The sequence below is a fragment of the Narcine bancroftii genome, chromosome 12 (genome assembly GCF_036971445.1).
Source record: "Narcine bancroftii isolate sNarBan1 chromosome 12, sNarBan1.hap1, whole genome shotgun sequence".
Classification (NCBI taxonomy): domain Eukaryota; kingdom Metazoa; phylum Chordata; class Chondrichthyes; order Torpediniformes; family Narcinidae; genus Narcine; species Narcine bancroftii.
The window spans coordinates 14123808-14143774 of NC_091480.1; the positions used below are offsets into that span (position 1 = coordinate 14123808).

At 41.9% G+C, this 19967-nt stretch overlaps 1 long non-coding RNA gene across 1 annotated transcript in view; it reads left to right on the plus strand.

The window, feature by feature from the left end:
• LOC138747619 (uncharacterized) overlaps positions 1-19445 on the plus strand; it is a 58020-nt gene extending 38575 nt beyond the window's left edge. The window contains exons 3-4 of the long non-coding RNA XR_011347580.1: positions 14614-14687; positions 19295-19445. This is a non-coding gene — a long non-coding RNA (uncharacterized lncRNA). The remainder of the gene's footprint in view (positions 1-14613; positions 14688-19294) is intronic.
• Positions 19446-19967: the final 522 nt, after the last annotated feature.

Sequence of the window (19967 nt, forward strand, 5' to 3'; positions counted from 1 at the left end):
TACAACATTCTTTTTTTTAAAACTTTATTTAAGATTTTATAACATGAATAACATATAGGATTACATTTAAAAAAAATTAAGAATAAAATAATAAAATTACAATACAGTATCAGTAATCTAAATAAACTATACCCTCCCAAATAATTATTACACATTAATAACCCAACTCAAATTAGTCCAACCCCCCCTTTTCCCCCAAAATAAAGAGTGAAGAATTAATAAAGTTAATAATATATGTGAGAAATAAAACCCACTTACAAAAAAAAACCAAAAACATAACCGATTAAAATACTAACAAAAAGAAAAGTAATTAATACTAAGATATCAGACTTAAAAAACATATTTAAATCAAACTTAAATGCATATATTTAACAAATGGAGTTAAGATGAAACATATATTTAACTCAAACTTAATATAAAAAATTAGTAAAGTTAGTAACAAAAATTCTTAAACAATAATAAATTCTTTAAAAAAAAATTGTAGCATGAAAAAAAAGATGAAAAAAAACTTTCTCTATAGAGATAAACCTTCACCAAATATCAACTAACTTACATCTATCATCATATTAGTCACATAAACCACCATCTTAAAACAAAATTCAAACCTCATTAAGTTTTAATTCAATTTTAGTACTCTTCCACCATTTTTCCCTTTTACTCTTGAATAGTTATCCAATAAAAGCTCCAGGATCTCTACAACATTCAAGCCATCCCTCACTAAATGCAAATCCAGTTTATGCCCTTCTTTTTGATTTCCAACTGAGGACAAGGAATGAAGCAATGAAGGGTGTTTTAATTACAGAGGGCAACTCTGCCATGTGAATTCTTTTATGAATCTGCTCTCTGATAACTAACAAGAAGTTTTTGGCATTAAAGTTATATTACATGCACACAGTGTTCTATTGGGTTTGCAATGAGTTTTACAGACAGGGAAATACGTTGGATGACTGAAGCCTCCAATGACCAGGTCTCCACAGTCCTGAGACTAATCTGCCTGGATCATAAATAAATGGACCAGATTTCTTTGCTTGTAATTCCTCATCCACCTCTGTCCTTTTAAAAAAAACATGTTTTCCTTATTCCTTTCCCCTAACCCAGCAGTATCCATGGTGGCTGCTGGTAACTCGAAGCAGGCTGTTTAAAAAGTAAATGCAAAAGAAACATTTTCTGAGGATTGGGAAATGGTTATTTTAATCTTGTGGTTTCTGTCAAATTAGTAATGTGATGTTTTGTACCTGAAAGAGCCTGTTTAAACTCCTTTGGGATCAATGTTGCTCACGCCCCAAGAATACCTAGAACTGATGAGAAATATCTTGCACGTGATATGTCTTTATTTAACCTAATCTTACATCTGTGATGTGAGGGACAAATTGGGCAAGTCCGCAGAGTAACAAGTCTGAACACAGCTTACTTAAAAAGAGCCTGTAGCCACTTTCAGGTGGCCACAATACCCGACTGTAAAGCCGCCTATTCTACACCTATGCAGCTGTCGGGTGGCCACCTGAAAGTGGAGAACCCGGCTAGGAGGTTTACCTACCTAACTCTTCTCCTGTAGGTATAATAGCCTGCTCCAAGAATCCCCCGCTGTACCTGAAAGCAGCTTTTATCAACGGATAGGGGAAGTCAGAACGAGGGGTGCACTCACTTACACACACAAGTTCACATTGCAGTGGATGCAACTAAACAACCAAGAGACACTACAATCCATGGTACCCACAGGTAGTGTAAAAAGAGAGTATAAAAGATACCTGACACCTCTCGGTGGCCAGCAGGCATGGCACCATAATCAGTTGTAAATATGTTACAAGGTGACAATAAAGGATAAATCACAACCAACTGAATGACCAAAGGAACTGCTCACATAAACCATCCAAGGCTTTCCTATTCATATTAGGGGCAGCACGGTTGGCGTAATGCTATTACAGCAGCAATCGGGTCCGGGGTTCAATCCCCATGTCTGCATGTGGTTTTCCCTGGGGGCTCTGGATTCCTTCTCCCATTTGAAATGTACTGGGGATGTAGCTTAATTGGGTGTAAATTGGGTGGCATGGACTCGTGGGCTGAAATAGTCTGTCATCGTGCTGTATGTCTAAATCAAAAATCTAAGTATTCATGAAACAATTTTTTTTTATTTGTATACATGAAAATTTCTCCTGCATATGTACTGTGTCTGCGTGTTTTGCACTGAGGACTGGAGAACGCTGTTTCATCGGGTTGTACTTGTACAATCAGATGACTTGACGACAGTCCTACAGGCATGCACCAACTATAGCCTCCCCACCCTGTACTGCCACACACCTTACAATTTCAAAGGGGAAAAAAGAGGAAGAGCTGCTCCATGTGGTGGCTGGAGGGGGCGCCTCAGGTATGCCCAAATGAGGCAAGGTGTTCAAGAGAGCCAATCCTCACCTGTGGGATGGCTAACCTTGATTGACGAGGTCAGGTAGGAGCAAGCACATGGATTATCTTTTGTTCGTAATAATTTCCTGTCCGACCTGTTGGATAATCCTCTGGAAAACAGGGAAGCTTTCACATTTGCATCATAACTGTATTAATATGAATGACATAAAAGATCATTTCTAAAGACCAACAAGACATTGGACATTGAGCATCCATTTGAGACCGAGGATTGGCTGGCCTGACAGCAACTTTATGTTGGGGGTTCAAATTTAGGCATGCAGCATGGTAACAGGCACTTAAGGCCCACGAGATCATGCCGCCCAATTGACTTACAACCCCCGCAAGAGGAAAGCGGAGCACCCGGGGAAATCCCATGCAGACATGGGGAGAACGTACAAACTCCTTACAGACAGCGTGGGATTCAAATCCCGGTCCCAATCAATGGCTCTGTAACGTCAATTGTGTCACTCTGCTAACTGGGCTGCCCAGGGGTATTGTGTAAGGGGAAAGTTTGATGCCATGATAGATTGATTACCAACGTTAAGGGGACCTAACACACATGACCTGAAACACTGACTGTCCTTTTCTCTCCATGGATGCTGCCCAACCCCATCAAGTTCCTTCAGCTTCTTGTGCAAGATTCCAGCTCGGCACTTTTTTGTGTCTCTGTGTAATTAGCTGTCATTGTAATCAACCTTTTATAATTCAATTATTTTGCCATTTTCTTGCATTATTCAGTCTCTGCTGCATCCAATCAACCCAAGTTTTAGAACTGTGCCTGAAGTTATTCTCACATTTATTTCCCTCACAAGCATCATGAGAACTATTCTCCACCACGCAATCTAGAAAATAATGCCCTATACACCTGGGCAACTTGCTTTATATTTTGTAACATGTTTCAGGCTTTAAATTGCCCGTGCTTCACCTGAAAGCATGCTCGAGATACTTGGCTTCTTGCTCCATGGAATAGCGTTTACAAATTTCATTTCATATCATTTCTGGTCTTTATGACAAAGAAGTCACAGTGGCCTGTGAAGCCATGTTACTGTTACACCTGACCGAATGAAAGCTATTCCTGCATCCAAGATCAGATATCCTTGTGCACAGATTACAAAACTGGTACTGGTTGGGGAAAGGTTTGCTGTCAGCCATGAGCTGAAATATAATTGACTTTGCATTTGTAAACCAATACAGGGGCTAGTTTGAAGCCTAGTTTCTTAACCCCTTCATGGGCTACCAGATTAAATTTTGCCATTCTGCAAAAGGAGCAAAAGAAAGGACAGGGGATGGAAGTCACAAGATTATCTCTGCATAGGCCATTCTACACAGTATCTTTGACCAAATGCCATCAAGGAGGTACAGGAGCTTCAAAATCAGGAATGTCCAACTGGGAAATATCTTCTTCCCACAGGCTATGAGATTGAAGAACAATTATCTTAGAACTGAGTAAATAATTTCAAAATATGTATATATATTTATTTTGAATTCTATTTCCCATGGTACCTGGCACCTATGGGGATTGGTAGATGCCGGATAAATGAAATTTGCCGTTAATTGACATTGCATGTTGTGTGGATGGGCTAGGGGACACTGATTTTAAATTTTTGGGGTTTTTTTTACCTATTTATTTTTCACAATTCTTTTGCCAGTTGCTTGAATTCTGGATAATGGGGATTTTACTGTATATGGTGTGTGTCAGGAGCATAGCCAGGTTCTAAAGTTAGGAGGAGTGAACACATGAAAAAGGCACCACAATACGTATCAAATAATTTTACATTCATTAGACATTTGTAAAGCAACCTTTTACCATCCCTGGTCCAGACGGTGAGTCAGTGGTTGAATGGCAGGCTGCACTGATGTTTTGGCAGCAGCAAACCGCGGGCGGGTGTGGTGGGGGGGTGTTGCTGGCAGTGGCAGCGGACTAGTGGGTGGCAGCGGTGTTGGACCGGGGGTGGGGGGGATGGCGACAATGTAGGACTTGAGGGGGGTGGCTGCACCATTGGGCTGGGGATGAGAGGTTGTGGTGGCAGCTTCAGACTGGGGTGGGGATGGGGTTAAGGCGCCACTTTTGATGAATGCTCAGGGAAGAGGTCACTCCCCCAGCTCCCCCTCTAGCTGGGTGGGTGTGCGTGTGTCTACACTGTGGTCCTTTTGTTGTACATGTACAGTCAAATGGTAATGAACTTGAACTGCTAATACAGATGCAGACCAATTTGTTTAATCTCAACTGATCTCCTTATCCTTTTATCACTTTCTTGCACTTCCATCTCTCAAGCTTCTTTTAAATGTATGGTCAACCACTCTGGGTGCTAGCAAGTTCCACCCTCTAACCACTCACCAAGTGAATGTAGAACATGGGAAATGGGTGAGGTCTTCAATGAATGCTTCCCATCTGTGTTTACCATGGTGGCCCTGGAAGTGAGTGAATTCAGGGAAGAGAAGTGATATCCTGCCACATATTGACCTGATGAAGGACAAGTTGCTAATGGTCCTGAGGTGGTTAACATGGTTAAATCCACAGAACCTGACTGAGCATGTCCCAGGATGCTGTGGGAAGCTAGGAAAGAAATTTCTGGGACTCTGGTATGAGAAAGCGGGCAATGTCTGAATAAAAGAAATAGCAGGGGAAGGTGTACAGGCCAAGAGACTAAAGGAAATGAATGGATATGGAGAAGAGGCCAAGAGAGCAGGAAGGTAAGAATTGATAGGGGTAAGTGTGGGAACCATTTGGCTCTGTGAATGCAGAATGGAGGTAAAGGAGACAGAGGGAAAAGGGAAGAGTGAGGGACAGAGCTACAGGAAAGGCAGCATGTGTGTGGGGGCTTGGGTGGTGGTAAAACTAGAGGAAAGATGAAAAGTGGGGGCTCTTAACAGAAACCAAAGTCAATTGTAATAGCATCTGGTTGGAGGGTGCCCAGTCGAGATATGAAGTGTTGCTCCTCCAACCTGCAGGTGGTCTCAGTCTGGCAGTGCTTGAGATCATGGACATAGACATATCTGCAAGGGAATAAGGCGGGGAATTGAAATCCCTGCTATTGCAGTGGACAGAGCCAAGGCGCTCAGCAAAGCGATCTCCCAATCTGCGTCCAGTCTCTCCCTTGTAGAGACGTCCAGTGGGAATGACGTAACTTGACTAATCTCTGCAAATCTAACAATAGGAAGTGCTGGATGAATTCTTCGGGAGGTATAACTAGCATAGAAATGGTTCCTGATGCATTTCACTCTTTGGGAAGCAAATTGTTTGTCATATAATACTGAACTGAACAGCAAAAACTCAGGCACATTGCTTCCAGAGTAGACGAGTTACAGGCCTGATAGAGCAAGACAGGCTTTTAACTTTAAAAGCCTAAAGGTGACAATTTGCTTTCATGACAATCCTCCAATAAAACAAAAATAATTCACCAATGTCCTGTAACATGCTTGTTCTTTTTGCACAAAGGCAAAGTGCATGTTAAGTGAAGATACATGGCCATCTAAATTCTATACAAGAATGAACAAAGTCATCCAAGTCCAACCAATGAAAGAAATGCACTCTCTGATGACAAAAATACTGTGAAGCCTAGCTTGAAGCAATCCAAAGACATGTGGAAATGATTAAATCTGCATCAAAGGAGAAAAGGGCAACTCTATAAACTCATGGGCTATAACTTGTGTTAGGTCTGCTTTGTTCATGAATGAGTGAGACAAACACCAGACTGAGTCGAAATCAGGGTTCTTTGTTCTTTATTACCGGATTGTAACACTTGCGACTAACCATGTTAGTCGGAGAATGCATTCTGCCGTTATCAGCAAAATGGTGATTTTTTATACCCTTGGATATGTGCTTAGAACATCATCATATCATTACTTGTCCAATGACTAAAACTGTTGCTATCCTTTCCCTGCTAGCTTCCTGCCTCTCAATCCATCAATGTCTCTCTTATCTTGTAAGTACAAGGATGCATTCACATCTTGTTACAGCCCTGCACATTCCCATCTCATGATGTTTTACCTTACACTTGGGAGTATGTGACAGACTCATGCTGGGGAAAGTGTTGTACTGTTCAGTACTGCAGGGGGAGAAAGGAAGAAGTTTAACTACACTAAGTAAGGGAGGCAGGATGTCTCTCATAAATGTTTGCGTTTAGAACATCGGGCAAGACACCAGTGAAATGGAAAGTTGCAAAGCTGTAAATTCTGAAGGGGAAGAAATTAGAACTGGGACTATTGACAGACAGTGTGTTTAACTACATAATCTCTCAATAGAGGAATAAGAGAGGGTGAGGCTTTTCCACACCCATGGGTGTGAAAAAGCTCAACAAGAAATGAACTTCCCCGAATGCAGCAATCACGGAAATAGCTGCAAATATGGAAAGTGGCGAACAATGCCCATGGATCTTGACAAGCATGGCTGGTGATGAAAGCAGCCAAGGTTAACCACGCAAGGATGTTGCCACAAAACACAGTGAATTCAAGGCAAACACAGAAAGGAGGAGCTCCAGCCAGGAAAAGCAAGCACGGGATCAGACTCTTGTCGGTTTTAAAGTAGGTTAAAACTGTGCGGAGGTTAGCCTATATGCAGTCCAGGGCCAGAAAGCTTTGTGCAAATAGAGGCTTTATCTTGGCAGCAAAATCACCTGCAACAAATTACTTTCTAAACTCGAACCATGTGCTTGATACCTCTGATAACTTGACCCCACTGTCAAGATAGAAGGATAAACACAAGAACCATAGACCAATACAAACACCTTTATAACAATTACACTAGCGGGAATAAGTGATATTAATGTCAGGTAGGCCCAGTGTCACCCTAGTTAATACCAGAATCTCATTCGAAGGTTCAAGTGGAATAGTACAATATTTAAGGCATATTCTTGCATACAAATTTGATAGATATCTTGTTGAACCCATTGTTGCAAGCATATGTTTTACATTTTCCTTTCTAAAGAGAGTTAAAGTACAAGTCATAATTAAAAGATATAATTTCTTGCAGAGGAAATTGGCAAAAGTCTAGAAAGATTGTTTCTAATACACATTAACATCCACGATCTGTATGCCTGAGTTTTAGTCTTTAATAATTACCTGTGAATGGTTGGTCTCACACACATCCTAGAGATACCTCTCTTCATCCTGAACCTAGTTACCTCTGGCCAATCAGGGTATTGGTGTAGCTTCTGTACATAAGGTATGGGGTAACCACATATCCTAATTTACATGACCACATCCAATTGATCATCAGCTGTGTCCTATGTCAAAGATAATATGTCTCCTTGTATACAGTAAAAAAATTTACATCAACTTCCTCAGTTATATAACTGTAGGTACCATTTAATAAAAGATGTCATATTGTACCCTGCTGTCCTCCACATGTTCCTATCCTTACTTCCACTTCTCTGTGATCTGTTTAGTCTTAAAAATCCATTCTATCACTTCCTACATGGGGTAGGGGCTAGGTCCTGTGAGGGATACCTCCCATTGGGTTGGTTAGAATATGGGAATAGATTCAACAACTATAAGCATTCATCTTATCAACATACAAGTAAGACACATTTAAAAAGGTATTATTCTGTCACCCAAAATTCCCTTTTCAGTCATGACTCTGGCATTCAATTCAAATGTCAAGGCATCTAAAAGTCTAAAACAATAAATCCCTCCTGTTGTAGGTGGATTCTTTTTTTCCACTCTGTTAGAATACAAGTCTTTAGGTGGGCCTTTTTCCTTCAGACTGTTTGGTGTATCCAGAGAGGCTGTCCTTCAAGCTTTACTGCAGTCGTTGTTAACAGCACCTGGAATGGCTCTTCCCCACTGAGTTTCTTCCGATCCCACTTCCTCATGAGGATGTCATTTTCAGATTCGGCGTTAGGATGCTCACCACGTCAATCTGTTAGATCACCCTTCTTTAGGTGTGATTGATGTACCTGTGAATGCACCATTCGAAAAGTCTTAGATAGATTACTCACGTCATCGCCTAATGATAAAAATCCATCATACTGGTGGTGCGGACTTTTGCTCCCCAAGGTGTTCATCTTGGCTGTCCGTGGTCCATCTCTGGAGCAGATGGCCCTGACTTCGCCTGTGGTGCCACCCACATTTTAAACAATGTTAGGGGTAGCATTTTTTAACCAATTTTAGCCCTGTTTCCTCAGTCAATTTTGTCAGTTTATTTTTTTTAAATGTTTTATTCACATATTCCACTATTCTTGCTGTCTGGGTTTGATGGAAATAGTGGAATTATTCCAGGATCCCCAATTCCTTACACAATTCTTTGTTTACCTTGGCTACAAAGTGAGGACCATTATCTGAACTCAATGCCTCAAGTGGTCCATAGCAGGGAATTATTTCCCTTAAGAAAATTTTAAACTAATAGTCAAAGAAGTATTGTCTTAACAATTATTTAAAGTATCATTTTAACAATTATAGCAGCAATATTTACAGCAATGCACTCACGATAATTCAGTCAAATCTGATTCTAAACAAAACTGGTTAATTATAAACAAGAAAATGGCCTCATGGCAAGAGGTACGTCCCTGCTGGCACGATGTCCCTTTACCGACATTATGTTATTGGATGAAGCATTTCTTTGTTCTTTTTTTCTTTTTGTCTGCAGTGAGGTATTTACAGTAATTTATCATTCATTTACAGTAATATTTATCATTCCCACCTTGCCAATGTGAGTATAATTGTTCACATAATCAAGTAACAATGACATCAGGTTCTGTACATGTTTGGCCGGCCAGCATAATCTATAACTGAGTATCGGGATGGGGCACAATCTTTCCATTCCCACCATTGTTTCTCAATGGCAGAGATATCCTTCCACTGTATCATGTCTGGCAAATCCGGTTTGTCAGGCAAAAGAAAGCAGCTTTTAATTTTCTCACTGTCTCAGTTGTCCAGAGACTTGCTGTGGGCCTGGCAAATCATCTCAGCTTCTTCGTGCTCCCCTTCTAACATGATGAAGTAATGTATGAAAGTTTCAGAAGTGAGTCTGCAGGGGAGAAAAAAAAGGCACTGATAAACAACTGTCTCTTTTTTAATGCCTAAAAAGTTTTATTTTCTGTGTTCTAAGAATTGGTAATTAGTTGCTTGTTCTGGTCAATAGTATGTTTTATCTTCGAGTAGAAAGAGTAAGCTTAGTGGGAAAAGTAGAAAATTTAACGAGGGCTCAGTAGGAATGAAACAGCACTTAAGATGCACATACAGATGAGCAGAACAACAAAGGGTTAAATCAGTTACCACAGGATAGCAAACAACTCTCTAAGGTGGGGGTCTGGGGAAGAGAGTATAAGTGAAGTGAACAGAACACCTTGTTGCGATCTGCTCACATTCAATTTTTTTAAATAAATCATTTGCGTCTGTATTTTCCCATGATATAAATTGTGCACGTTTTTTTCCCCACTGGCTAATATTTTAACAGTGAATACCAGTTTCACATTCTATAGTTAGCGCTGGACTGTTCCTCATTTAAATTTTAACCATTTGTGGCCTTCAAATATACCATTTAATATTTATTTAAGTATTGATCAGAATTGAGCAATGAAAACTACAGGGCTTCTGTTGTGACATTTGGAAGTTTTCTCTCTAACACCTTTTAGCTTGATATATGCAGCTCTTTCAAATGGTTAGTTTCTGTAACTCCTGAAGGAAAGTTTAATCTCAGAATCTATTAAAAAATATACTGCATGGGGATGATAGGCCGGGAGTGCCAATCATTATCAGGTTGCTTTTGGTTATCAAGGTCAGGGTCAATATACCAGACATGTAGTTGCTTCCTTTGTTCAAAAGGGGTGCCAAGAGGTAAAAAAGGGGACAATTGCCTGTCTCATTATTAGTGGGGCAGTTCCTACACCAGTGTCCTCTTCCTCTACAATTGAAGCATCTACTGCTAGGTGGTATAGCGGGTGGGTGGGTTCATTTCATTGGTGGGCATAGTGGGTCCTCTTTTCCTCTACTGTTTCCTGGTGGGGAGGGAAGCTGGTTGAGTATGCATTTTACAAAACTGAGAGTCTTTATCTCATTTGGGATATGTATCCTCTCTTGAGGTTTCCAGGGAGGGTATAGTTCCATGGTGTCGAGCTAGTTTGAATGTGCCCTTGGGTTTCTGTCTGGTAATAGTCTGTTATCCTTTTTACTTACTTGCTTTGGGCACATTCTCACTGTTTTGGCTGTCACCCCACATCATTCATTCTCTCTTTTTGTTCTCCTTCTGGGTCTGAGTGTGGTGGGGCTGCTGGGTGGAGGGCAGGTCTCACAAATAGAGTGGTTATGCCTGACAAGTGGTCCTTAGGTGTACTTTTCTTATGGTGCTTTATTAAACATCTGCCATTTTTGTCATTTCTCCCCGTCTTTCCTCTCCTGCTGTTTGTCGTGCCATTCACATTCTGACTGTCAAATCTGCCAGGATTTATGTTCTCCATTCTGAGTGCATATCCCTATCCCCCTGCGGCTCCCGTTTTCGCTCCACCTCTTATTTTGTTCATCATCCCGCTTCTTGTGGGCTTCCTCTTTCCATTCCCTAATCCTCTTTTTCCATTTCTTAGCTTGTTTTTTTTCCCCCAGATGAATTATGCTGCCTTATGTTTCACATTCCTCCTGCTGGCCACGCCTTATCTCCCAGTCTTTTATTCAAAAGTACTGACAGGAGACTATCTTGTTTTCCATGGTTTGGATGCAGAAAACACATCTGCTGCACTGGGGTACTCCCATTGCTTTTGTCTATAGCCTGTCCCATTTCCCTAGCCTGATTGCCTAAATGTTTCTCAGACGGTATTGTTCCTAATGAGAGCAAAATTTCTCAGACTAGCAGGCAGTCATTTCCAAAATGTGCATTAAATTTCCTGGACTAGCAAGCAGTTGTTTCCAAATTGGTTTATACTTCAGTCAGCCTCGAGTATGAATTTTCAAGGACTGGACGCAGTCGTTTCCAAAATCTGAGTTAAATTTCCCAGACTGACAAAGTAGTCATTTCCAAAATACGAGTTAAATTTCCCAGACTGACAAAGTAGTCATTTCCAAGGGACAGGAAACATCTTAGACTTGAACCATGTCATTAAAAATGTGGCAGGTACATTTGAAAACAAGGCCATTGAAGATAGGCTCAGGAAATGCTGGAAATGTAAATTGATGCAGTGTGAATCAACAGCCAGTGCCTAAGGCCCTAAACCATCTAGAATATACATTAGCCTCTTTCACACTGGCACCTTGTCGGCCAATCTACTGGTTAAGGGTCCAGTGTGAGAGCTCCTTAATCGGCACGCAGTCATCATCAGATGCTGCAGATGATACTATCTAGATAAGTTGTATCACCCCCAGCTTCACATGACAGCTGCATGCCGATTAGCCTCGTGTGAAAGGGACATAGGGTATCCTGGTATATTCTTTCTCTCTTTGGCTTGGCTTCGTGGACGAAGATTTATGGAGGGGTATGTCCACGTCTGCTGCAGGCTCGTTGGTGACTGACAAGTCCGATGCGGGACAGGCAGGCACGGTTGCAAGGGAAAATTGGTGGGTTGGGGTTGGGTGTTGGGTTTTTCCTCCTTTGTCTTTTGTCAGTGAGGTGGGCTCTGCAGTCTTCTCCAAAAGAGGTTGCTGCCCGCCGAACTGTGAGGCGCCAAGATGCACGGTTGGAGGCGAGATCAGCCCATTAGCGGTGGTCAATGTGGCAGGCACCAAGAGATTTCTTTAAGCAGTCCTTGTACCTCTTCTTTGGTGCACCTCTGTCTCGGTGGCCAGTGGAGAGCTCGCCATATAACACGATCTTGGGAAGGCGATGGTCCTCCATTCTGGAGACGTGACCCACCCAGCCCAGCATGGATTCGATGCTTGCAGACTCTGCCAGCTTGAGTACTTCGATGTTGGTGATGAAGTCACTCCAGTGAATGTTGAGGATGGAGCGGAGACAGCGCTGATAGAAGCGTTCTAGGAGCCGTAGGTAATGCCGGTAGAGGACCCATGATTCGGAGCCGAACAGGAGCGTGGGTATGACAACGGCTCTGTATACGCTAATCTTTGTGTGTATATATTGACATGTTGATTGCGTTTTTGCTTGTGCAGGAACGTGAAGGAAACAAAAGATTAAAAAGGTATAAACTTTGCCGACCTAATATAAACCTTTATAAATGACTAAACGTCCATGGGAAAGTCACAGCGGGAGAGGGAGTTGGCAGATCTGCCTTCCCTGAATTCCTTGCAGCAAAGAAACCCTTCCATGAGTGTTCTGTGCATACAGCCTGCTGCACAGAATTCTGGGAGGGCAGGTCCCTCTTTCCAACAATCTTTACAAATTAAGCACTATTGCCCGCTAGGACTTTCCCCACAGTGTTTATAAATTGTGCCACTGTACTTTCCCATGGTCTTTTATAAAATTATGAAGGTTTATGTAGGTTGGCACAACAACAGGGAATGAAGGGCTCATACTGTGCTGTTCATAATGCTTGATTATACTATAATTAGGCATGATTAATTTTGTTCAAATGCAAGATCATAATACATTGATCAGGATTTAGGGCAGGTCCACCATCACTAGATGTGTCACTCAAACGCCATCGGTGGAGAATAGAATCCCCTATCCCTGGGGATACCTTGTGATGAGTGTGAAAGGACCGGTTTACGGTAGTCCACTGTGAATGGCAAAAACGATTTCCTTAACCCCGGTTTACTGAACAGCCGGTCTACTGGTTAGCCAGTGTGAAAAAGGCTACTGATAGAAGGCATCTGCCTCATTTGCACAAGAACCCAAAAAATGCAAGTGTTTTGTTTTCTGCTCAGATACACCTGTGACAAAGGGATAATATATTGTGTTGCAGTAATCCCTCCCACCACCGATGGAGGCCACACAAAATCCCTAAAGCAAAATTATCCTTGAAGTTTTTCCCTCACTCCCATTCACCGAATAAACCAACCCCACTGAGGCCATACTGTGTATTGTGACCTTCGTCACTTAAGAAGTTTCATCAGCTTGGATGTGTAGTCAGATGCTAATGAACATGAACTTAAAGAGATTGAAAAAGATTTTTGAATGAAGGGGCATTGAGAAAGAATGAAAATATATGATACTTGCCTTAAATATTGTATATAGAAATAGAATGGATAGTTAAAATAAGACACAAGAAATTATTAATTTAATGGCAAACGATTGTAGCATACTGCTGTGCAGAAGGACTTGGGAGGGCTTGAGCATGAATTGCAATAGGTTGATTTGCAGGTACAGCAGACTATCCAGAAGGCAAATGAAACGTTAGCCTTCATAGCTAGAGGGATTGAATTGAGGAACAGGGACGTTATGCTGCAACTGTACAAGGGAGTGGTCCAGCAATATCTGGAGTACTGCGAGCTGTTCTGGTCTCCTTACTTGTGAAAGGACATTCTCATTCTCCCCCTCCCTCCCTCTCTCTCTCTCTCTCTCTCTCTCTCTCTCTCTCTCTCTCTCTCTCTCTCCCTCCATTCCACCAGGTCTGCATTCACAGAGCACCCCTCTCCCTCCCCGATCAATTCTCACCTTTCCTGTCGTATTATCACCTGTTGTCCTGTGCCCTGCCCTGCCTGCCCCCAGCCTTTTCATTCACATGTGGTGCCTGTGTTTTGGTCACACCTTGATGAAGGGCTCAGACCCAAGATGTTTGTTCTATATCTTTACCTCCCATTAACGCTGCGAGACCTGCTGAGTTCCTCCAGCATGTTTTTTGTTTTTACTAAGGCTTTTTAATGGTCTGAAGGATGTGTGATCAAAGGGAATTAATTTAAAAAAATACAATCCTGAGACTAAGCACTACAGTTGCTGGAAATGTAAAGAAAAGTAAAAGTCCAAAAATCCAGGTGCCAGAAATCTGGACCCTCTGAGAATCCAGACTTTTCAAACTTTTAAAATTTAGCGGTCTCTTGTATTCACGCATGCATGCGCAAGTGCTCCAGACACATAGTGGCAACATGTGTTGACTTCATTTTTCTTTCTGCATTTTCCATTGAATAAATTATCAAAATTTACCTGTTCATCTCTTCTTTATTCCTCCTTAAATTTGAATTTTAAAAGTACTGAGCAGTCCAGATTTTGGGACTTTTACTGTAAAAGAAATGAGAGCAGGCAGCATCTGGAATGAGAGAAAAACCAAGATAAAGTTCTGCAATCCTTAAACCAGAATAGACTGTCCTGAAACAAGCTGGTTATTTGAAAATGTTGTATTCAGTTGAGGGCTGCAGTGTGCCCTAATAATGGTCCTTTCTCCTCTTCTCTTCCAGCCATCCTGCAAACCAAATAAATGTTGAAAATCAGTCAAGCAACATCTGTGGAGAGAGAAGTGGAAATAACACAGGTTCCTTTTATTGTAGCGTAATAATACATAATTATGTAATATGCATGATATACCATATTTGACAGCATATAGGATCCACTGGCATTTAGGGACCCCCCCCCCCCCCCCATTTTTAATGCGAGATTTCAGGAAAAATTGTTTTAGTGTATTTACCTCATTCAATTGCTCCAGGGTCCTGTTACTCACTCCCTCCCTCTCACCATACTTCGAGAGAGCTCTGGGCGTCGATGATCAGGCCTCGTTTGACGAGCATTGCACCCCACCCCCCCAACAGATTAAATGAGGGGCAGGGCGGGCGGGCTTCTTACCGAGCTGGAGGGCTTCTTCCTGAGAGCGATCCTTCTTAGTGGGGGAAGTGAGAGGCGGCAACTACAGAAAGCACAGGCGACTAGTTTGAGTGCTTTCCTCCTGTCACCATCTTGGTGCAAAATGGCGGCACCAAATGGCAGCAGCAGATGTCATTTTCACATATAGGACCCAGGGTGGTTTCTGAGGCAACTTTTGGGGAAAAAAAGGGTCCTATTTCCCATCAAATACGGTACTTTAACTTTTACCTGCCATAAGGCAGACAAAGAGTTTCCACGAGCACCACCTGACATCCCTACAATAAAAGAAAGAGAAGCAAAAGAGAGTCCTTTCAAAAGCAATGAGTGTCCATAAATTTACCTCCAGTGCTCCTGCAGCCACACAAACCCCTGTTCAATTCCTCGAACTCCAGGTCCAAGCCTCTGATTTGATAGCACCCATGCCCCTTTAGGAGTCATTCTTGCCCTCAGCAACCTCTTGAATCCTGGTTCTGATAACTGGTCAATAATTTAGGTCAATGACTATCTCCATCTATCAAACAGACATCATAAAGGAAACCATGGTGTCAAAGACCATTTTTAATAATACTTAACTTTTCAAACAATGGAGTTATAAGAATACAGTAATGTTTGGCTAATCAAGTTAATCTTTATTTGAATAACATGATGAATTGGTCTCTAGGCAGCTGGCCTGTGACACAGTGGGACTTTGGCATTAAGAAAGCATTGGCAACTTGCATTGCTGTGGCAATTAATGACACAGTAGGTTCAAAGGGGCTATTGGAGCAGACATCAAGCAAAGGCTAGAAACTGCTCCACAGGGAAGGAAGTCAAACACAAATCACTGCTGGTCCCTCCCACACCTTTCTAGTAACTACATCCAGAGCTGCTGTCACTGGGCTCTTGGAACAGGTGTCTTGCTCACCATCCTGGCCCGAAAATAGAGCATGACACAGAGAATAGTGACTAGCCAAGCACAGAGCAGAGCACATCTTCCATATCAGACATCAGTTGACTAATTATACACTGCACCTACTATTGGTACACAATTCATGCTTAATATTCTAACACAAATTCAGGTCTGGACTGTTTCTAAACAGTCACAGTTTCTAAACAATAAAAATTAATGATGCCTGCTTTAGGAAAAGAAACAGTAATTTATCTTCATTAATTGGAAGCAATATTAATAATTTGCCTTATATAGAAACATTTTATTTTCCCCTGTGCACCACAATTTTAAATTTGTAATCATACTATTCATGTGATTAAAGAGTACATTTCAAGTTTTATTCAAGGTTATTTATATAGATTGTAGTTTGACAATGTAGAAATGTTATCGCATTTTTTTATACATTGTCCCCTCATTTCAGGGCACCATCAAGTTTGAGACACAGCAATGGTCTATATATTGAAGTAGTCCTGTTTAGTACCTTGTTGCATATCCCTTGCATGCAATGACTGCCTGAAGTCTGTGTTTCAGAGACATCACCAGGTGCTGAGTATCTTCTCTGGTGATGCTCAGCCATGCTTCTACTGCAGCCATCTTCAGCTCCTGCTTGTTTCAGGGGCTTATGCCCTTAAGTTTTCTCTTCAGCTTATGAAAGACATGCTCAATTGAACTTCGATCACGTAACTGACTTAGCCACTCAAGTATTTTCCAGTATTCAGCTCGGAAAAATGACTTTTTTGCTTTAGCAACATGTTTGGGATCATTGTCTTGCTGTAGGATAAAGCACCAATGAGTTTGGAGGCATTTTCTCAAACTTGAGCAGATAAGATGTTTCTGTACATCTTAGAATTTATTTTGCTACTGGCATCAGCAACTACATCATCAATGAAGATAAATGTACTAGTATCATGGGTCATGGTACGAATCATGGGTCCTCTACCGGCACCACCTACGGCTCCTAGAACGCTTCCACCAGCGTTGTCTCCGCTCCATCCTCAACATCCATTGGAGCGCTCACACCCCTAACGTTGAGGTACTCGAGATGGCAGAGGTCGACAGCATCGAGTCCACGCTGCTGAAGATCCAGCTGCGCTGGATGGGTCACGTCTCCAGAATGGAGGACCATCGCCTTCCCAAGATCGTATTATATGGCGAGCTCTCCACTGGCCACCGTGACAGAGGTGCACCAAAGAAAAGGTACAAGGACTGCCTAAAGAAATCTCTTGGTGCCTGCCACATTGACCACCGCCAGTGGGCTGATAACGCCTCAAACCGTGCATCTTGGCGCCTCACAGTTTGGCGGGCAGCAGCCTCCTTTGAAGAAGACCGCAGAGCCCACCTCACTGACAAAAGGCAAAGGAGGAAAAACCCAACCCCAACCAACCAATTTTCCCTTGCAACCGCTGCAATCGTGTCTGCCTGTCCCGCATCGGACTGGTCAGCCACAAACGAGCCTGCAGCTGACGTGGACTTTTTACCCCCTCCATAAATCTTCGTCCGCGAAGCCAAGCCAAAGAAAGAAAAGAAAAGAAAAAGAATTTATTTTGCTACTGGCATCAGCAACTACATCATCAATGAAGATAAATGTACTAGTATCTGTGGCAGCCATACATGCCCAGGGAATAACACCCCCTCCACCATATTTCACAAATAAGTTGATATGCTTTGGATCTTGGGCAGTTTCTCTACACCTCCACACTTTGCTCTTGCTCTCACCCTCATGCAGGCTTTGGTGTCAACTGCCCACAAGACCTTTTTTTCCCAGCATTCTCCAGGCTCTTTTAAATATTTCTTGGCAAGCTGGAATCTGGCCATCCTGTTTCTGTGGCTAACTAGTGGTTTCCATTTTGCAGTGCAGCCTCTCTATTTCTGTTCATGAAGTCTTCTGTGGACAGAAGTCATAGACACATCCACACCTGGCTCCTGAAGAATGTTTCTGTTGGACAGATGAAAGTTTTCTGTTATCAGCAATGGAGGCCTTTCTTGGCCTACCAGTCCCTTTGTAATTACTGAGGTCAATAGTACACTCCTTCTTCTTAATGATGTTCCAAACAGTTGATCTTGGTGATCATAAGGTTAGAGCAATGTCTCTTACTATTTTATTCTTGTTCTTTAGCCTCATGAAGGCTTCTTTGTCTTTCATTGCCACAGCTCTGGTCCTCATGTTGACAAATGGATGCTTAAAGGAAAGCCTAGCTTACTTATACTGGCATCAATTAAGCAATTAAACATATCTGAGCAGCCAAACGTCCCAATCATTATGGTGCCCTGAAATGGGGGAACTATGTATAAAAGGTGTTGTGATTTCTACATGGTCAAACCAAAATGTATAGAAATAATTTTGAATCAAATCTGGAATGTGCACTTCAATCACATGTAAATAGTTTGATTACAAATTTAAAACTGTGGCGCGCAGGGACAAATATCTTTGACCCAAATATCATGGACGAGTTAGATTTTTAAGGGTGGAGAAACAGAGTGGGGGTGGGGAAATTCAAGTTGTAGAGCCTTGTACGTTTAAGGCATGACTGTCAGTGGTGAATGCTTAAAGCTGCAACTGTGCAGGAAGCCAGAATAGAAAGAAGGCAAAGATCTCAGCGAACTGTCGGACAGCACAGCCACTGAGTCAGTAGATGTGCTGCCTCACACCTTCGGAGATCAAGCATCACTCTCAATACAATGCAATAACGTGCTGGAGAAACTCAGCATTACATTTCTAGGAAGCCAAGGATAACAAATGTTTTGAGTCAGAGCCCTTTGTCAAAGAATGAGCAAAAAGTGGGCAGGTGTCTGAATACAAAGGTGAGGGAGGAGAGAAGGAAGAAGGGGTAGAAGCACAGGCCAAATGGGCAAGAGGACATAGGAGGACAGAAGGTTTTCACCTGGTGCTCTGGCTTCCTCCTGCATCCTACTGATGTGCAGGTTGTTAGATGAACGGTCACACTATATGTTGATGAATAGAAGACCCCAAGGTGGAGTTGATGGGAAAAGGGAAGAAAATATGACAAGAATATTAACTGAAGGAATGGATTGGTCTGTGGAGCCAGTATAGACTGAATGTCCCAAAATAGTCTCCTCTGCATCGTATGGAAATATGGAAGATATGGGGGTAAAGGCTTGGAAAGATTTGCAAAAGGGGAAAGTTTAAAACCAAAGTTTGATTGAATAGAAGCCAGGGAACTTGGAGAGATGAGCAGGGTTTTGATCATCTCAAGTTCACATACAGCAAAGTGAGAGTCCAACGAGGATTGTATTCGCTTAATTAAATTAGGGTCAGTAAGAATGTGCATAAGGGTTTCAGCATCGGAACTGAAGCAAAGGTGTTACTAACAAGGCTATGTTTTGCCCAACAGCAGCCAGTGTTGCTGTATCAAGATTTGCTCCAAAGAATTTCTAAGAAAGACAAGCATCTGAATGAGTTAATCTGATCTCCACAACCATTACAAGCTTGTTTTCACTCAACTGAAAATATCCATTTGGAAGCTTAATTTTGCTGTGAGCTTAAATGAGGTAAACATAATTAATGGGGGAAATAAGATGATAGAGCAAATGTCCTCCCTTCACATGTTCAATGGGCCCAAACATTTGGATAATTAAAGTGTGCGCAGTTTTAAAAAAAAAGTTTTCTCCCCATCAGAGAATGCTGAAAAGAACATTTGCATCGAGAGGGCTTTAAAAAGGCACAGGGAGTTAATGATCGATATCTTTCCCTGAATGGCCATTTAAGAACGACCGTGGAAACTGCCTCTGGTGCTCAGGATCTGACCTGACTTAAACCTCTGTGGCACTCAGCCCCATCCATGAAATAAGGGACCTCTCAAGGCTACAGTTGCCAAACGCACCATTCCATTGTCTTTAAAGATGTTGTATATTATCTTACAAAACCAATCTTGTGAAATTGAGAGCTATAAATGCACAATTAATTGAAGGATTGTTAACACATCAAAAATTGTTCAATCTGTTATAATCACACCCAAGAGAGTTTCTTAAGTTTTAAAATTGTTCAAACACATTACTTTAAAATGA